At 35.0% G+C, this 19,272-nt stretch overlaps 1 protein-coding gene across 2 annotated transcripts in view; it reads right to left on the bottom strand.

Moving 5' to 3' along the window:
• LIN52 (lin-52 DREAM MuvB core complex component) overlaps positions 1-19,272 on the bottom strand; it is a 44,313-nt gene that overhangs the window by 17,090 nt on the left and 7,951 nt on the right. The gene's annotated exons all lie outside the window — the stretch shown is intronic.

Below are 19,272 nucleotides of genomic sequence, written 5' to 3'. Positions count from 1 at the left end.
CTTGTTTGAGAAAACAATTATAACTTTGCAACAGTTTGGAACCTTGGACCACTTACGTTCTATAATTATAGCTTTTATTTTTTTCTCCTCTTCATTCTGTTTATATCTGCCCCAAGAGGCTGAGGACAAAAATAGAAAATCACCTATATGTTGATTCCATAGAAAGCCAAATGTGCTGATGTACAAAAACTGACATGGTATACCAGTAAAATGTGTGGTAATAACCACACAAATAGTATTTAAAATCAGAAAGAACCAACCTCCAAATGTATCCCAACCTTGTACTATAAAACCCCCAGCAGGTAATATTAACATATTACAGGTAGTCCTCAACTTACAAGAGTTCATTTAGTGACCATTCAAAGTTACAATGGCACTGAAAAAAGTGACTTATGACCATTTTTAACACCACCTTTGCAGCATCCCCATGGTCATGTGATCAAAATTCAGACACTTGGCCACTGACTCACATTTATGAAGGTTGCAGTGTTCCAAGGTCATGTGATCCCCTTTTGCGACCATCTGACAAGCAAAGTCAATGGGGAAGCCAGGTTCACTTAACAACCCTGTTACTAATTTAACTGCAGTGATTCAACTTAATAACTTTGTCAAAAATAGTTGTAAAATGGGGTAAAACTCATTTAACAAAAGTTTCACTTAGCAACATAAATTTTGGGCTCAATTGAGGTCGTAAGTCAAGGACTACCTGTTATCAACTCTTAAATAGGAATGGAGTTTGACTCTTACACAAGTACACTATATGATATCCTTATTGTACTTATCAGTAGCCGTTTCATTTCCACGTGATTTCCCTCATAAAAAATTCACCATAAAATACTAAATATTCACATCACATTTACCAATACAAAAAAAATGTTGTTTGGGGCCCACATTCCTCAGTTCAGCATAACTGGTTATCCAAAAGCCATGAGAGTTAATTTTCCTGGTGATATCCTAACCTTGTAGCAATTCCTCAGGACAGCTACACCCCATGAAAAAGGTAATGTGGCAAAACTGAGCCCCCTACTAAAATGTTTAAAAAATAATAAAAATAAAGAGAATTGGCATTGCTGCTTAAAATATGTTAGGTGAGAAAGAAGACAACTTGCCATTCAGATAGGTAGCTATTGACAAGAAAGTACAATATGCCAAGTAGAGTAATATTTGATCCAAATATAGAACAACAGATACTGTCTTTCACTTTTTTCTGTGCATGTAGGCTTCTCATCAATGAATATTATATACCGTATATTTAATATAATAACTGAGAGAAACCCAAATGAACAATAATGTGCGAAAAAAACATGATGAGCAATTATGGAATAGATGCTGTGTTGGCCACTTTTCTTGTAAGAGGTGCCCCAGAATTCAAGTTTAAAAAATAGAAATGTTAGTGGGTGGTATATATGTAAAAAGCTAAGAATTTATAACAAAACATTAATGTTCATAGTTAAAACTGAGAATAAAGACTGTGCTTATGAAATATAGGCAAAGGAACAATAATTGGTTGAGTGAGAACAATCAACCAATGGAACAGCTTGCCCTCGGAAGTTGTGGGAGCGCCATCACTTGAGACTTTCAAGAAGACATTGGACTGCCTTTTGTCAGAAATGGTGTAGGGCAGTGGCCCCTAAACTTTTTTGTGCCACGGCCCGGTACCGGCATCACAAAATGATCCACGGCCCGGTACCGGCATCAGCACGCATGACCAAGGCAAGGCGAGCCAAGCGACCGGCCAGCCAGCCGTCCCCCGCTTCTCCCCGCCACCTTCAACTCCTCCTTTGTACCTTTTTTGTGCTTTTTTGTGCTTTCTTAATCTCCTCTGCCATCGGGACGGCTCTTCGTTCGAAGCCGCCCCCCCCCTTCGATGAAACTAAGGCGTGAGGATTCCTTCAAAACCCAAATGCCGCTTTCCAACCGGAAAAGCTCACCCGGAAGCACTTTCTCGTCGAAACAAGATGGCGGCGCCCAGCAAACCGGCGGCCCGGTAGAAAATGATCCACGGACCGGTACCAGTCCGGGGCCCGGTGGTTGGGGACCACTGGTGTAGGGTCTCCAGCTTTGGGGAGGGGTTTGGACTAGATGACCTACAAAGTCCCTTCCAACTCTGATTATCTGTTATCTGAATACTGAAATAAGTCTTGCGACCTCCTAAAAACCAACAGGTATTTGATGATATTGTATAGGCTTTCAAGTTAATGCTTACTTCTCTTCTGGTGCACTGCTGTATTTCAAGTCCACAACAGTGGGCCCTAGTGACTTGTGCATGTACAATGTACTCTTTCCTGGGAGAATCGTGATTTTGTTCACTTTAGATTAAAGAGCTTTAAGACATATTGAAATGATCCATCTTGTAAATGAAAATTATCTGCTTTGGAGACAATCCGTATTATACCAGAAAACATACCCCAAGGAAACATCCATTTTTACCAAGATCATAAGTCTGTTATTTTAATGCAATGCATATTTCTCAAATAAATTTTGCATCAGGGATGCTAATTGGAGACTTACAGAACAAATTTAACCTAGTCTCAAGAACATTATCAGATTTTAATTCATGTCTGATTGTTTTAATGCTATATTTTAAAGAAGAGTTTAAGAAATTTATGAAAGATTACTTGCTTGATTCAATTATCCAATTGTTTAATTAAACAATGCAGAATATAACATCTTTATTATTAAGTCATTTCATAGGAAAATAATTTATGTAATGGTACAGTCAATAAATAAATACTCAGAAAGCAATTGATCTCAGTCTTCAAAAATGCATGCCAGGTCTGAACAACATTATGGAAACTATAAATGTATCGAAGCACTCTGTACACAATTTCCAATGTTTTCTCTAATCTGCCTGTAGGAACATCTCATGTGAGTTTCAAGAAAACATTTGGCCAAATGTGATTGGACAGCCTCCTCTAAATCTGAATTGGATATAGAATGTCACAAAAATGGCTGTAGGTTTCCAAACATATTTAAAAAATCCCCATACGTTTTGAAAACTTACTTCTACTTTACTGGGAAAACGAAAATTCTCAAGGATCCAAATACTGTAATCTATTATTACTGGACAATTTATTAGGCTATAAGAGCAAGGACATTTAGGGAGGCATTTAAATCTCCAATTTTTATTCATGTTGCAAATATTTGTCACTGTAAATGTTTATTAGAGAAACAGGAATGCTCACTTTTTCCCTGCTCAACCCGAAGATAGGCTTCAATTCAGTGGGATAACAAATAGACCCTCTGTTAAAAAGCTAAATTGACATCTTGGCCTACTACCCAGATATATCCGTCACCCAAAGTCTTTCAGTTGGGATTTATCCCGAATGACGTTTAGTGTAGGTTAATAATTAGTTTTTAGCATAAGAATCCGGCATGGTTGTTTTTGCCCCAAGAGAGGAAAACAGGCTGAGCAATTTTTAGATAATACATTCTGATAAGACAAGGCTCCTGAATCCCTATGTGCAATGCAGGCCACCTGCTCTACGAAGTACCACAAGGGATCCCCTTGAAAGATTTAATAACAGCACTCAAAGCTTGAGTTGATTTTACAAACTATATCACAAAGTAAGACCCTGTAGACAAGATCTCATCAAAAGATGTAAACTGAAGCTCACCTCTGCAAACATATATAATTGTACATATAGTATTGTTACTAGAATTTAGGATAGCTAACATTGAAAGAAGTTATGAATGAGTTATAAATGCTACTTGTTGCAAACTGAAAGAGTGATCATTCAGATTAGTTTAATACACAGATACAAAGATACAATTAATGAGAGACTGATTAAAATGCATGCAGAAAACACAGTTGAAGGAAGAAGAAAATAGAGGGAAGGGATTGAATGAGTTCTTGTTATAAAACTAAGTTCTGCAAAGTATGGGAGAAGAGAAAGAAGGTTACCTAGAAATGCCACTTTTCTACAAGGCTATCTTATCTGAAGTTGCTTCTTTTAAGTTCCTGATTATAATGGTGCACATCCCCAGAAAAAAAAGGGTATGAAATACAGGTAGAGGAAGATGCTGTTTAGAAAGTAAGGACCTCATAGTTAATGCAGAAAACAGTAAGATGGAAGTTAATTCATGAAACGATAACAAGTGATACTTTTCATAATACATAAAAAGTAGCCTGAGTTTTCTCTTTAAATTTGGACAAATGCAACAAATCACAACCGATTTATTTATTTATTTTATCCCACTTTTATTATTTTTACAAATAACTCAAAGTGGAGAATCTCCTGCTTTGTTTAAATTATATGGCAGAAATTGGTTTTCCTTTTTGAATTTCCTTTATTGAAATTTATTACTGTTCAAATCCAGTTGGCAAAGCTGAATTTATTTCTTTAATTTATATAAAGTTACTTTAGGGATGCAATATTTTAACTAAAAGTGTAAAATAAATAGTTATTAGGAACAGTTTGTAAAGGTAGGAAACTGGTAAATGGGGCTACTTGACAGAAGTGTCACATTACAATGATATAAAGATAAAAAGAACTCAAACTATTACTACTGCATGGTTTGCATTCAACATAAGAATGTATATAAAAAGTATTCTACCTCAACCACTAAAGACAGTATTCCACCATCACAATTCTTGAAAAAAGTAATTATTGATGTATTATGTTCATCTATTCTTAACAGGCAGATACAGTTTCATAATCTCTGCCCTTCTTCAGATACAACCAAAGGAGAATATAAGATTACAGCAATAGCTTTAAGAAGAAAAGTGGAAATACTGTATTGAAGCAAAAAATGCTGAGAAAATCAAGCTCACTACTTCAGTTCACTAAAAGTCAAAGATGTTCTGCAAAAAAAAAAAAAAAAAGATGCTGAGGAGTTTAACATTATCTTCAGGTAAATATTTGTTAATGTATTAGCCATTAAAGCGACATCCTAAATGAAATTATTGAGCACAGGTTAACTGAATTTATTTATTAAAATTATTTGCCACCTTGTTTCAAAACGATTTTAGGCAGTTTATAGCATAAAAATATGCTACTAGCCTTTCTATCATGAGTTGCAGCTATCCACTAGTTCAATCTACTGATAAACAGGAGCAATTCAGGTTGATTAAGTAGATATTAGGTAGCAAATATCTAAATGAAGCAAATATCTGCAGTTTGGATTATTGCAACACACTCTACATGGGGCTACCCTTGAAGAGTATTCAGAAACAACAATTGGTCCAGAACGCAGCAGTTTTAGAGCTCCCCTAGGTTGGCACATGTAACACCACTGTTACACAAACTGCACTGGCTGCCAGTTTGCATCTGGGTCTGATCAAGGTGCGGTTATTACCTTTAATACCCTTTACGGCATAGGTCCTCTAGGGAGCTGTCTTGCCCCAATGGGATTGGCCCGCCCCACTCATGCTGGGAAAAGAGGCATATTGCGGACCTCATCAGCCAAGGAACTGCAGCTGCAGAGTACTGGAGAAGAGTTTTCTGCCAAGCCCCTCACCCTTTGGAACATCTTGCTGCAGAGATGAGGTCTGCCCCCACCTTTCTGGCCTTCAGGAAATGCCTTAAAACTTGGCTATGCTGATTGGCAAGAGGTTGGTCCTGAAGGAGAAGCTGTTGGCTGGGATGGCTAGTAAAATAACAGAGGAGCCACCATCAACTCTCCACTTTAAACCCATGGTTTTTTAGTTTGTTTTAAGCTCTTGTAATTTAAATCTATTTTTATAATTGTTTTTATTTCTATGTTTTATTATACTGTAAGCCACTCAGAGTCGCCTCACACTGCAAGATGAGCAGCATATAAGTTTGATAAATACCGTAAGTATGCCTGATACTATAAGTGTCAGCACCATCAGTAGACCAGGCAAAGAATCAATTCCACAGGATGGCTATGGGTACTTTTATTGAAAGTGGCTATAATAACAGAATCTTGAAAGTCTGATTGTACTGTTTCTTCTCCCCTTATTATACCCAATTGAATTAGGTGAATATCTGAATCCCATCTGCATACATACATTATACTTGTTTAGAATTTAAGATATTTTCTCCCCTTGACACATCAGTAACAGATCCTGCCTGTCTCAATCAAGGCATCTTTCTTACTCTCTACAATCAGGTTCTTCAAAAAGGACTAAGGGAAGAATTATTATCTATCATCTATTATCAGCCTATTAAGTTCCATGTCTTCACAACAGATTAAAATGAAAAGAAATGCAGTGTTCAATTATAAAAGCTCCTTTAATTTGTAAAATGCCAAAGCCAAATAAAATACAGTTTCAAACAGCAATAATAGATAAGATTTTTTTCCCCAATCCAAAACCAAAGGTTATAATCCCATATGAAACTGTTTTCCTGGGAAAGGCTTCACTATATGAATCTACCATGTTTATTGCTCTATGAATCTATTGATCTGAAGATGATCTTAAAGTGTAACATGTATATATATAGATGACTTGTAGGTGGTCATTCAAATAATTTAGATCTAACATATTCAGACTTGTTTAGAAGTTGACCTCCTTTTGAACTGAAAATACTAACAAGCATTACAAATGTACAGAATTAGTTTAACATGATCCATTTAGTTCTGTCAGTACTGTGGACTGAACAGCCATATTCTGTACCAGCTTCAATGTTTCAGCATCCTTCAAAGCCAGTGCCATTTAGAATACAGTTTTTTTTCCTGTCAGTTCTTGGACTGGGAATAGAACTTTAGTAGAAAATGACATCACAAGTCAATCCTCCAAATAAAACTGATTTTGTAAAGACTGCTTGGAGAAAATATTATTATTAGATTCTGATAAATAGCATAAAGTGGCAGTGATTCTAATGAGAAGAAATTCCTCAATCAATCATCAACAGAACGTTTGTCTTCCTGAGGAATTATAACACATATCAGATTTAATCAACACCTATATTCTTAAACAAAGAGATAGTACTAGACAGGGCCCTTTAACCTTCTCTGCTATCATGATCATTTACAGAAAACAACATGATTAAATTAATTCTACTTAAATGCTTCAGGGAGGATTTGTTACAGTACTGAAATCCAGGCACAAATGAAATACTTAAATCCTTTATATCTTTGGAAAAATCTTTTTCATTGACTCAGTGAAGTTCACAAAATGCTGTGCTACTTTTGAGTGTATAAATTGTTTCATATACATAGATACATTCTTCCTATCAATACAAACAGATATATCTGGTACAAGTAACAGGCAGTAAATTGCAAAGAATAACATTTGAACTGGTAGCTTCCTGCTTCATAGCTCAATTTCTTAGTGACAACTAACATTATGCTAATTTGTCTAGAACAACCTAAAATTAGCAGTAATAAGATCCAATTTAAAGCACACAAGTACTGGTAACCATGGCAAGCTATCATGTACAACTACATAGAGAGCTCATCAAGATCCATAAAGAAATATTTCAATAGCTTCTTCAGGAAAGAATTTGAAAATCAACAAAATATTGTTTCCAGTTTTACATCACACCAAGATTAAATATCCTGTGACTAATTAACAATAAAAAGAATCTAGCAGACTCATCAGGAAGATGAACATGCAGCAGTAGCCTGGGTAAAAAAAAAGTCGATCAGGAACAGGTACATTTTTCCAAAATGAATCAATCAGAAGTCTACCTACATAAAGCACCCATCTAGATAGGGAATCAAACAGAAACCAGCTCTCTTGGATGCCTGTGACAAGGACTAATCAGAGAACAGCTTGCCGGGTACAAATATAACAGTCAGCCAGTCCCTATTCGGTGGCCTGCGAGCTATCACTACACAGCAGCTTATTCTGTCTCTGAAGATGCCAACTATATCTACTGGCAAAACATCAGGACACCAGAAAACTAGATCACATGAAGGTTTATCACTGATGTTAATTTTATTTATTATATATAGTAACATTTTTTGAATAGAAGAGAATATTTATAGCTCAGGGTTGAACTGTGGGGTCCTTGGTGCTCTTTGAGCTTGGGTGGTTTTTTGGCAATTCCTTACCAAATTCAGACATTACTAAATGTCTAAAATTGTAACCAAATCATCACTGCTAGAAGGGAGTGGGGTTTGCTGTTATTTTTCTATACTAGTGCTTTGCTCTGTCAGTGTTGGTGGGAATGTTCTTGGTGATTCCTTGATTAAGCTGTAGTTCTTTGATTTGAGTACTATTTACTTCTTAATTGTTGGTCTAGTGTTAATCTTGGTGTTAATCTCTGCTCATATGGGTTTTGGCCCTATATTCAGATTGTGTAATGGTTTTCACTGAGACATTCAGGATATTTTCCACAAGTAAAATTACCACAAGCATTCAAATTCCCCAAAGAATCAAGTAAGACTGGGATATTTCAACCATTTTCAACATGTTCTAGGTATAGACAGTATTTTTACTCTGGTTTTGACAGGGATGTGTGATGGATCTTCAAGAGCAAAGAATCCCTTCCTTTAAACTTCCATTCACACTATCCCAAGTTCATCATTCTCTCCTTCATGATTTAAATAGTTCACTATTTTGCAACGATCACATCTGTTATCTAAATTAAATAGCAGCAAGAACAGTCATTATACTGGTGGATAGGGGCATCTCCTTCTGCAATGTCAGGAACATACGATGGAAGCATAGTTCCATCATACCCTTTCAGGTTACTGTTCTCTTCCTGTCTGGCAAGGAAGTTAAGAAATTGCTAAAGAAGAGCAGGTTGCATAAAATGGGTAACCTGGATGTAACATTAGAGTGCAATAATTACTGGTCATCATTATTTCCTCCGTGGAGCAATTTAGGAGACAAAAGCAAGTGATGTCAGCACTTTAGTAGTCTAATTCAATCTCTAGAAATCCAGCCCCCTCAAAGAGATCAAGATTCAAGATCCTAGAAGGGGTCTAGGTACACATCTAACTATTTCCACTGAACATTTGTTACATCCTTACAATGATCCTCTGGCTTTAATTTGTCCCGAGAGGTATCTAATACCTCTTAATTGCTTATGCAGGACCATGGAAGAATATATAATATTTTAGTTACTCTCTATGAGGAAACTAAAGAACATAAGAAAACTTCCAGTATATAGTTAAAAAAAAGCTATAATCCCACTGCTTAAGGAATTTTAAAAAAAGAATTCCAACCTAGTACAGAAAACATCAAAAACAATATAGACAAACAAAAGCAAATCTGAAAGGCGAGCAAACCCCATAAGCCAGGCAGCCATTATTAGCGTGTCGATAGCACACTTGTTAAAAATGTATATTTTAATTTTCTGTATTGCTAAAGGTCCCAATTTGCTCAGGGATCTAGCTAAGCTACCACTTTCTACCATGACAGAATCTAATCTTTATTTAATGGATTTAGCATCTATCTTCACTAGAGTGGTCTCTAAGGGAAAGAGGAGGGAAGAATGAAGGGGCCTAGAAGAGACGATCAGAGCCCCCTCCCCTTTCTCTTCATCCATCCGGCGCTCATGTTTGTGTTCAAAATTCAATTACCTCCTTATTGATACTTCACAGAGATATTTAAGCTGCAAACATGAAGCCCTGATTTCCCAGGAGGCCATGCCCCTCTCTATTTCACTGCTCTGCTTCCCCCCGGGTGAATTCCTGAGGCGTCCATATTAATAGGTAATCAGTCACAATTCATTTATTAAACAGCTAGCAAGGTTTATCAGCCTGTCCTGATTAGCCGAAAGAAGCCACTGAATTCCTAATTTATTTATGAAAATATAAGTGTCTTTTTGAATTCCATTCAAGAGAAGGGGTTCTTAGGATATGGCATGCTGAATTCTAACAGGAAAACAAGCACAAGTTAAGCCTGGGGAAAACTGTGATTGATCCTGAGAAATTTAGTACCACAGGGATCCACAGCAACAGTCAATGATTTAGGGCTATGGAACTTATTTCCCTTGGATTTGTTAGATTGCTCATCATTAACTGGACATCGGTGCTATTATAAAAATTAGAAGCCTAAAATACTGCACACAGACTAGCTGGCAACTGCAAAAGAAAATATCTATCTTTAACAATCAAAAAAAGAAATCAAAATATTAGAAATCTTGGATGAAACTACGACATTAAAAAATGTCATTAAGATTTTTTAATTTTTTAAAAAATTGCTGGTAGATCTTCTCGGTGGTGCCTCCATTCTAGAATACTCTCCCTACTGAAATTCATAAATCACACCTAAAATTAAATCTTGTAATGTAGCTGAAGATCTATGTCTTCCTCCAGGTTGTAATGTTATTTGTGGACTATTTTCTACACTTGTAAATGATTTTTGTGCTTTTTAATTTTTTACTGTAAATTGCTATGAGATTAATAATTAAGAAGTAGTCTTCGAATATATAAAATAAACCTGAGAGGAAAAAAGTAGGCCAGAACCCAAAGCCTTGACTCTGTCAACGCATATGTTGTACTGATGTCAAATTATTTACCCATGCCAAGGCTCTTACAACATAAATGTTTGTATCACATTAATTGCAGCCATGTCAGGAAAAGAAGTAGCTATCAAAATGATATATAACTCCACCTTCTTTTAAAGCTCACAGAGCAGAAACTTACAAGTATTACATTATGCTTCCATAAATGGGGTTTTACATGACTTCCAACTCTTCCCCCTGGAAATCCCTGAGTTCAATTCACAGTAGAGGGTCTGAACCCTACATAATAACATCCAGCTATCTTTGTCTGATATTTTCCACAAGTAAAATAGTTTGCCAACCCCACCCCACTGTTTATAAAAAGAAAACATGACCATGGCCACATGGGGGAAATTCCAATTTTCCTGCCAGTCCACTATAATTCATATGGTGCTGAAGGAAAAAGCTTCTTGATGCTGGTGGAAAAAGATTCTAGGGTTGTATCAGATATGGAAAAACTAATGCAAAAATGTGTTATGCAAAACACTGGTTTGAATTAGTGCCTACAAATGTAGGGGTTATTGAAATATCTAAAATACATATTTTTCTTCAATAGACAATAATAAACATGCATAATTCAGATGGTTTCATGTGGCAAACTTATTATATAACTACCAAGGAGTAGTTTAATTGGAAATAATCCAAAGTATTAGAACTTGCAAGAGTTAAAAGTAAAATCAATTCATTTTACCCATAGATGTGCCTTTTGTGAACACAGCTTGAAACTTATTCAAAATAAAATGCACACTGCTTAAAACAACAAAGTCTAAAGGTACCACATTAAAGTCTTCTTTGTACAAACAGTACGCTGGTTTAACGAAAATTGATTTTAACATTGATTTAGTTAAACCTGAGCAACATTCAGAGTAAACATGCTTTTATAAAACTAATTATAAAGATTGCATTTGAATTTATCCTTAATTTTTCCTAAAGGGATTTAACCACTATTATGTACATTTAAAATGATCCTAAATATCCAAATCATCCACACAAACATTTCCAGAACTTTCTAACCAATAAAATGAATATGACTGAATCTGTGAATATATATATTGTATATCAGCTCATGTCCCAGATAAGATTTAAAGACAATACACTACTGTTAATTGCTAAATAGTTAAAGAAATTAAGCCCCCTCCCATCATCATCTAAAAATGTCTGACCAGATACTTTGTATGAAATAAATGTCTCTTGAGGAAATTAATAACTGGTATTTGAGTGCATCATCAATTCTATGTTTTAATCAACAAAAATGTAATTCTACAAGAAAAATTTCAAGTAAAACTTGAGGATATCAGTAGAAGAAAATGAATATATCTTATCTACAGTGTGGGTCACTAATTGATCCCGAATTAAATTTCTGTATGCATCCATATGAAATTACTTAAGGACAATTTATGTACCTGGCAGCTACCAGTTGTATCCAGCTACTCCCTTTCTTTTTCAACCTATGCTATCAGTGCTTTAGCTTAACTAGAATTCATAAGTAATGGTAAAACAGAATTATCTTTCTTCAAAAAAAGCCTGAGATAATCAGGGCTATGCCAAAGAAGAAGAAAAAATAAGATTTCCTGAACTAGGATGTTTCAGAAAACTCCTTCGGCAAAAAAAGATATGTTTAAAATTGCTTGAATTCCGTATTCATCAGTATTCAATGTCAACATTTTTTGTGGAACAAAGATATATTAACTATGGTGTGCCTCCAATTTATCCACAGTCAAGAATACCAAACTAACAGGTGGATTCAGTATCACATGGCAAAAATAAACGACATTATTGTTAACTATATTAGATATTGTTCATGAAGTTGTTAACATTAAGTTAACATGTTGGATATTTTTCATTGTCTAAAATTAAGTTATATAATCCCATATCATATCAAAAATAAAACCCCCAAAGTAATATTTGAGGAATTGTTTATTAATAGAAATAACCACAGCAATGATTTTTTAATACCTCTCAGTGATGTAAATAGATGTGTTGTGGACCCTCCATGAGAAAGCACCGTAAGAACTGGCTTTTACACCTGCTGATAGATTCCCTAAGCAAACATACACCATCAATGGAAATGCCATCTTATCTCTTCAATTTCTTAAGACGTTGCTCCAATAATCATGCTGAATGAAATCTGAAATTCTGAATCTGGGACCTGGTCTACACATAAGCAGCAATATTGTTTTTTTGCCATTGTGCAAACCCAGCTATTTTGCCTTGTAAGCCATAGCTTGCTTACCGTGCGGTAAGAATTTATCCAGTTGCAGTTTATTCAATAAGACTTAAACAAATTATGCCTAATATAATGTATGAAGCCATTATTTTCAAAAGAGAAATTTATTTCATCAACAGCCTCCATTCTGATTGGAATACAGAATGTTTACACCAAAGAGTGAATCATCAGTTTAACCTATTATTTTTTCTCTTCTATAGCAGTTATCCTCAGAACAAAATAATTACCTTCTACCATATAATGATGCTACTTAAACCAAAGTATACTAAGCATTTTGTAAACAGCATAAGGGAACATGAACTCTTTAAAACAACTTCCAACTGCAGCAATGTTAGAGTACATGAAGACGCCACAAACTGAATTTTCAGTAAGGCAAGTGTTGTAGGAGGAGCAAGTTCACATTAAAATTATTTAAATGGCTAATTTAACCTAAGTGACATTTCATACATTTTAAAAATTAAATATGATGAAAGATTGTAGGCTAGTCCTTAAAACTGAAGCGATTCAAATTGCCAGGGTTTGGGAAAGAACTGAAACAGCTAATAGTTACTGCCTAATGAATTGGAAACATGATGGCAGTAGAGATTATCTGATGGAGTAAGAGGAGGAAGCAAGAAGATCAAGACTGTAGATATCAATGGAAGATAGCAATTTATGTGGTCAAGTGAAAATTAATCCTGAAACAGAAATAAATGAGTGAAAGAAGTAACCAATGGGCTGAGGAAAGGAAGGGATTTCAGGGTAAACCTTACCTTTGAAAAAGAGGAGAGAATAAGACTATTGTGAGTGCCAAGAAAAGATTTATGATTTACTTTTGCAGGATCCAATTTGGGTCAGTCACATAGTGTTTAAGTATTCTGAGCTTTGGTCTGGTCCCAGTAACCAACCCAGATTAAATCCTGCAACAATATCCTGGGATATGTACATTTGCTTTCATTTGTGATATTTACTTTTGTTATGTATTCACATTTTATATCAAGTTATCTTTTACCATCAGCAATATGCCTTTCTACAGAGTTTTTGTTTTTATTTTTTAGGGTGTTTTTGTGTATGAAATTCATTAGCTTCCTTCATCCATAACAAACATTTTATGCTGATTCCATTTTCCTTCAAAAATTTAAATGTACGTACAGGCCTAAAAAACTTGATCCTATTTTATTTCATCATCTCTCATTTCTAAAAGCTCACTATTATATTCATAATATGACCATGGCAGTTTAGGCAGTTGATATGAAAAGTCATTCAACTCTACAAAATGAATCTAAATACCACTTTGGGGCAATATATAAAGCCTTTCCCAAATACAATTTGGCTTGAATTTCTATTTTTTTCTTTTAAAAATTAAATCTTAAATGATCCACAATGCATCCTTAATGCTTAGCTAATGAATAAGCTGACTGGATCATAACCTCCCCACTCCAAATCAGCTGAATTATGCTGCTATTTAAAGGTACACTACATATCAACAGATAATATTGGGCAAAAATTGGGCAAAAAAAAAGTATGGAGGCAAACATTAGGACGTAGTATCAATACATTTAAAATAGAATAGTTTTTAAGACAATACATGTCTTTCCCTAGTGTGTGGGAAAACGTGTTGTATTACCTATAAAAAGAAAACATATTTGGAAAATGTAACTAGGAAAGTAGAGCAATTAAAAATCACTTTTGAGCCATTTACAGGTCTCTATCAGCCACAAGTGCTTGAGAGCATCATGCTTGGTGTGAGTCCCCAGAGAGTGATCACATTTCAATTACTATCACTAACATTAGTCATTACTGAGGTTGGCTCAGGTCCCCAGGGAAGGCAGCTTGCGATGACAATACCCAGTTTCTCCCTGTAATGCAATTCATTAGGCAAAACAGAACAGCTGGGACAGGCACGTGTGGGTTTGAAGAGGGCCCGCCCCAGTGAGACCTCTTGCTCAAACTCTCTCTTGGTTGGCAAGGGAGAGGATCGTCTTCAATCCCCATGACAGCTGTACCGTCCCCAGGGGACACTCCATGTTTAATCACTGCTCTTTAAGCTCAAGGAAGGCATTTGATTGAGAATTTAAGCTAATGGCACTCCAGCTTGTAGCAGATTATCAGGCATCTGATAAGGACTTGATGACATTTTATCATGTTCTAGCCTACAAAAGTTAATGAGGCACTTAGATATTGTCTTGGATCCCTAGTCTAGTATATTCTATTCCACAGACGGCTTCTTCAAAGCTAAAAAGGGCCAGGAATGCATAACAAAGGAAGCTGTAACTATTTCTGCAGGGTCTTATTTTCTAACATACTATAACATTTCCACTGAGTTGGTAGGGACAAGCTGTGTTATAAAATAACAGTAGGAATGTTGACTTCTAGAACTCTGTGCAAGAAAAGGAAAAAATGTGAAAAATTGAAAGATCTAAAAATATCTCAAGCCTACTGAAGTCAATATGCATAAGCTTAGGCTTATGGCATACATATCTATGTCCTAATAAATCGCCAATTAAAAGTTGTACTCCATAACCAAATCAGACAAGGTAAGTCAATGAAAATGTTTTTGTACTTTGCCTTTGGGTAAGAAAACTGGGAATGGACAAAAAGGTGTGCTAGAAAACACAACTCCCAACCAGTTGTGTATCCTAGCATACATAACAATAGTTCAGAACCAGCATCCAGAAAAAACAGTGCATTGCAGTGGTTATTTCAATAAGGCTTACCTCTGAGATTCAAATCCAGGACTTCCCAAACCAGAAAAACTAAGAGCAGCACATGACGAAATAATAGTAATAAGGAAGAGGCACAGCCTCAGCAGCTGACATGCTATTCCAGGAAGATTTCTTTCTCACAACCTGAGCCAACAAATTCTTTCCCAGTTTCAAAATTTGGAGATTCAGCATCAAATATAAAAGAACCATTACATATGGCTGCTATTATCATGGCACCATAATGCGCTCATGAATATCATTATAAAACAATATCTTAAAACTGAAATTATGATTAAGTACATGGCACATCCATGTTGTTACCTCAAATATCCCATGGTGTAAACTAGCATAGAAGCTACAAAACCGCAAAATACCTTTGATTTTTTTTTTGTCAGTAATCCTTATCCTACAATATAAGTAGACACAAAAGCACTATACACTGAATGTTTGGGATATTTAATGTAAATTCACAGAAATTTCTTTGTCCTGATACTGAAATCTTGAGGAACTAATAAAAGTAAAACAACTGTGGCAAAAGAAGTCAAAGATGATATTAATAGTAATAGGTGCCTTGGGTACAATCCCAAAACATCTGGAGCATCACTTGAATACCATCATCGACAAAATCACCACCAGTCAATTGCAAAAGGCAGCTTACATCCTGTAACATCTTTAACAGCATCGAATACCGTAACTTCTGCTATCCCAAGTCCTTGAGAAGGACTCAGTAGGTGGATAAAAATGTCAAACCCAATGCAAATATCTGACTATGCGACCAACCATAATATAATGTTTAGAATGCAATCTTGCTATATTCTATTAAAATTGTAATGAAATAATTGTTTACTATAATATTTACAGTAATTACTATATTTGCAAGTAATGTTACGTATGATTAACATATTTTATATCATTATCAGCCACACTACATTTTCACATGAAACAGCTTTCTGTTTCTCTTGTCTTTCAAATGTAGCTATTCAATTCAATTAATTATTTATTCATTAGCTGACAGTAAGAAGTGGGATGGGAAAACCAACAGTAACTATTATCTAGCTTCAATTTCCACCTCAATCATTGCAAACTAATCTTCTGATATGTTAATACAAACTAAAGTGTGAACGCTACTCTGCCACTAGTAGCAGAGTTCTTCCCCAAGAGAGCCCTGTAAAACAGGACAGTCACTGACAGCAGTACAATTACTGACACAGATACAGACTTTATGGACATGTTTATCTCTGCTGTAAATCCACACTCTCTCTCCACTCCGATTCACAAGTCATAAAGAAATTGCAGATAATGAAAAAGTTGGTGAAATTTACAGCATGTCGGAAACCTCAGACAGCCAAAAGAAATTAAAGAGCTGACTAGATATAAATCACACAGGTACAATTAAAAGTTCCCATACCACCTTCACTTCTAAAAGTGGCATACAATTCAACACAGATGATAAAAAGCTGAGGTCAAGATCCCCAGGCTGAAGGTAGTTAAGAACATTATATACTGAAATTAGCCAATTTAAGTGCCTTGCGCACATCCTAATTTCCAGCTGGCGTTTGAATACAGCTTTGAGGCAAAAATCCTTACCAAAAATATCTCAAGTTTCATATGTGAAATTAACAAAAATTCGCAAATAGAAAGGTAACCGTTTAGTTTCCTCCATAGAATCATACTCCTCTCCTTTTCTTGCTGCTTTCTATGATCTCTCTAATTCTGCTTTAGAGGTCTGTGAGAATCTTTGAAGTAAATATGGATAGTCTGGAGAGCAAGGGAAATAACTCTTACTATTACAGTCAAATCTTTCACTAGTGTTAGAATCATGCCCTTGATTACTTTGCCTTTGCTAGAGAGGAAGTACATAAAATAAAAATATTTCAAGACTGCGCAGACAATTAGGTTTGGGTTTCATTGCTACCTCCAGAAAAATATAATGCAGATAAAGATTGAAAATTTGAAGTTTTTTAATGTATGCATGTAATCAGAAATATTGGAAAATGTTAATATTCTATATAGCTGGAAAGAGTTCATAATAGATCTATAACTGTTACTTTGGAGAACTCCCTCCATCCAGCTATATTACATGATTATAATTACTTTATTAACATGTTAACTATTGGAAGACCTGAAAGAGCAGGTTAGGGAAAGTCAGAGATGGCATATAATCAATCAAACATTAACAGTTTGATGAATGAGTTGTGATGCTACGGAAACATCAAAAATATACATAACATTCTCTTATGCAAGAAAGTATTTCTAAGGTCAAAAGCTTTTACTCAAACATGTACTTGTGTCTTAAAGAATTACGTTTATATTTTGGGGAGCTTGCAGATGCATCTTTGTCACTGGATCTTCAGGAACCTTCTATGAAAGAGTACACTTTACCAGCTTAGATAGGATGCTAACCATGGTCTTACCTAGAAAGCATAAGCTACTTGGTTTCAGTGACCCATGAATAATAGGAATTGTTTGTTTAGATGATTACAATGTATTATCTATAGAAGTGACAAAATATGACCGCTACAAAATTAATTACTATATTGGTAATAGTTTATTATCTTCACTGGCTCCGAATTCATTTCTAAATGTACTGATAGCTAGAAACAGCTTTTGAAAGCAGCATTAAGCATTTTAGAAGATATGACTACTTTAACAATTCAAGGAAGAGTATGTTACTCATTACAACGTGTTTTGTGAAGTATGCCTTCTGAAAGCCTTGCACAATTGTATCAGACTCTATTTAAATGTCCTTCTTTGTGAACATAGAGGAAGGTTTACAATTGTGATGCCTCTGAGATGCTCTCTCGGGAATCTTAGGAACGGAAGACTATTCTCTTGGATTACCAACATCAATACACAATAAGCAGGATTATTTTGTAGCAGGAAAGAAAATGTAGTAACAGGTTTATTAGAGGAAATATTAATAAAAGGTATTATAAATGTACAGCTGGAACTAAATGAAGAACCAGTTAGGTTTCAAAGGACTAATTCTGAAATCTAAATTTTAACAAATTACAAAAAATTATTCTTAATTTGCATAACTTCCAATAAAGGATAACAATTCTCCGTAAAAGTTTCCTATGAGAACAGAGGACGATTAATAAAAAAGTAACAAATATAACACAATTTAACTTATTACATTTTACCAATTCATCTTATCTTAAATTTGTTAAGAAGTTCAATGGGAGTTTCCAAATCTTTAACAGCTACAAATGTATTCCCCAATATCATGGTTCTAATCAGCTATCTGCTGCCACCTAGAGGCTATGTAAGATCTATTTTGCTATCCCTTGGATCTTTTGAACAGTTATTTCACAGTCTTACAATCAGTAAGGTAGTATTTAATCTTGAATAACAAGAATAAATGTGAAGGGTACTAAGCTACACTTCTGCCATGTTTCAGTTTGAGCAGTTCCATTTGTATTACATTAATTAATTACACAGCAGACAAATATTGCTAGCATGTTTTCCACTAAAATGCATTAAACACTTAGGGCTGTACGTAGATATATTCTTCTAATGCTGCAGCAAGTACATTAATTTTTGATAGTAATAATAAACATTCTGACTTTAATGTAAATATATTTAGGAATGGAATCTAAAAAGGCTGCTGCTCAGTTCATAAAATATTATGTAATCCAGGAATGATATCTATGCTGTCAACAAAATGGTGTTTGTTTTAGTCTTTTCAGGAATGAATATAGTACTGAATTGCTAGAAATGAAGATCACATTGGCATATAGCAATCTACTTTATTGAATGCCTTTTGGATTTTGTGGATTACAAATTGCAGGAATTCCAAACTACCATAGGGCACCAAGGGGTTGGAGGAACAGGTATTAAGTTATTTATATAACAAAATTTTATACAATCATTTGAAAGCAAATAGCTACTCCCATTTTTAGGAAGAGAATAGGAAAGACTTTATAAACTAATGGTACCTAATCCCTATAGTTAATTAGTATGAACATATTGAACATACATAAACATGACAATTTCC

Source organism: Notechis scutatus, chromosome 1 (genome assembly GCF_049901735.1).
Source record: "Notechis scutatus isolate UNSWTSFEM ecotype Mainland chromosome 1, rNotScu1.2, whole genome shotgun sequence".
NCBI lineage: Eukaryota > Metazoa > Chordata > Lepidosauria > Squamata > Elapidae > Notechis > Notechis scutatus.
The sequence above is the reverse complement of the archived record's forward strand: the minus strand, read 5'-3'. Positions and strand labels throughout refer to the sequence as shown.